This window comes from Manacus vitellinus, unplaced genomic scaffold (assembly GCF_001715985.3).
Source record: "Manacus vitellinus isolate BGI_N305 unplaced genomic scaffold, ASM171598v3 scaffold_87_pilon, whole genome shotgun sequence".
Classification (NCBI taxonomy): Eukaryota; Metazoa; Chordata; class Aves; order Passeriformes; family Pipridae; genus Manacus; species Manacus vitellinus.
Genome location: NW_021940854.1, coordinates 504670 through 507073, shown reverse-complemented (window position 1 = coordinate 507073; position 2404 = coordinate 504670).

The window sequence follows — 2404 nt, the reverse complement described above, 5'->3', positions numbered from 1 at the left end:
CCCCGTGAGGACCAAATCAACTCTGTCCCACTGCTTCCCACAGCCTGGCTCTGCCTGTGGGGCTTTGCTCTCCCCTCCCCTGCCCTGGGCCATCTGAGCTGCCCACAATGCACCCCCTGTGCCAGGGCCAACAGTGGGTTTGGCAGAGCCTTGTCACTCTCTGGGTCCCCAAAACCAAAGAGAGCTGCCACAGCCTGGGCAGGCTCAGGCATCAGCTGCTGACTGTCTTTCCTTGTGGGACACGAACGTGAGAGAAGCCACGATGGTGGCAGACTGAAACCCACACCCACTGACGTGGCTGCTGCTGGCACAACCTAGGATTGCCCAGACATTCCTGCTCACAACACTTACATAACACGATTGATAAGATCCTGTGATATGGAGACTTTGTAGTCCCTCTTGTCTCATTACATTGAAATTATTGGCTCAAGGGGCATCCCTGATAAAAAAAAAAAATAAAAGGCCACTTGCAAAGAACTTACGTGTTTATTGGATTTTTGCAGAGGAAAAAGGCAATTTTTCCCTTGGTGGCAGCCTGTCCACTGCTCTGGCAGGTTTGTGCTCCAGGAAGGTGTCTGGCAGTGGGGTTACAAAAATCTGTCATGAATTCTTATGGAACATTTGACAGCGAGAGTTCCAGGTACAGATGTCCAGCCACCCCAGGGCCCTCCCACTCACGGTGCTGCTGCTCTGCTTCTCTCCAGGGCTGGGCCAGGGTGGCTCAGAGCCCCCGGACCCGACCCCGGTGATCCAGCACTTGTGGCAGTCCCTGTGTCCAGAGGGGACACGGCCAAGGCAGGCAGTGCCAGTGCTGTGCCGAGCTGTGCTCCAGGGCCCTGCCGTGGTGCAGGGCAGGGTGGGAGGGCAGGCAGGTCACCCAGCTGTGCTGTCACCCACCAGTGCCAGGCCCTTCCTGAGCGCCCGGTGCCGCAGACTCGCTGTCTGTGGCCGGCGTGTGCCGTGCCCCGAGCCAGCCCGGCTGTGCTGCGGCCAGACAGGGCCCATTGTCCCCCTCCCCACGCAACAAACGGAGGAAAAGGCTGTTGGAGGAATTTCCTCCCTCCAGGAGCCGGGCGTTTCCATTAATTCTTCTCCGCGAGCCGAACTGGCCGGACTGGGTGTCCCTCTGTCCCGGCATCCTGAGGAACATGCGTCCCAGCAGCTAATTTTATCTGGCTGCTCTAACAGGGCACAGTGCAGGGGTGGCCGTGCAGCCCCAGCCTGAGGAGAGCACACTGGTGGGTCCCCACCACCACTGCCTTCTGGGGAGAAGCCACAGAAAGCCAGGGCAGAAAATAAGAAGACTTTTGGCAAAGGCTCTGGCTTGACAGACTGGGGAAGGTGGGGAGCGACTCATAGGGTACTGGAAAGAGAGAGCCTGGAGCAAAGAGGGTGTCAGTGACAGCAGAGAGCAGAGAGGTCCCACCCTCTGCCCTCCCATCAAACACCCACCCTCTGCCCTCCCATCAAACACCCATCTCTCCCAAAAACTGCTCTTGCAACCATCCTATCCACAGAAAGATGGGGTTGGAACAAGTCAACAGCCCATCTCAGCCCGACCATGGGGTTCAGGAGAAGATGGGGACATTCCCCAGTGTCGGAACACCCCGTACTGTGCCCTGCGATGTCTGGTGAAATCCAGCACACAAGGCACGAGCAGAGTCCAGAGCAGAGCCCAGCCAGCCCTCAGCCAGCCCTGTTTGTGTGTGGGGAGACAGGGTCAATGGCAACACCTGGCTGGCAAGCTTCCCTTCCACACCACGGAGCAAGGGGCAGGTTAAATATTGACTGTTGAGCTGAGCTGCTGCTCTGCTTCACCCGGAGGGACAGACTCTACAGAGCAGAAGAGCAACCCCCGGGTGCCCCCGGCAGCCCCGGCTCGGGGGGACCTCGTGCTGGGGAAAACAGACAGAGGTGAAACATGTTTCATCTGCCGAGGGAAACCTCCACTCTAAAGGAGGTTAAATGTGAGTGAGGAACTGCGAAGCATGAGATTTGTGGCTGATTTAGTGCAGTCTTCACAGAAAAGAGCTGGTCTGGGGTTTCAAAGCACAAATGCCTCATATGCAGCAAAATGATGCTCCAGTGTCACTTTGAAGTGATAGACAAGGCTGTTTATGAGAAGAAAGGCCTCCAAAATACTGCAGGCAACGAGAGATGGCACAATTGCCATTCATCTTTGCTAAAAACCAAAAGCTGGGCTGTGACCAGAATCTTAATACACAGCCCTGGGAAAACCCCTATTCCCGGCGGGCTGTGCCCGTGGCGTGGCGTGAGCTGCTCTGCCGTGGGAAGCAGAGACATTTTTCTGGTCCGTGGCTCCCCCCAGGGGGTCGGGGAAGTGAATCAGAGCCGAGGCAGCCAGACGGCACCTCCGGGCTGCGGCTCCTCCGGGCGCCCACGC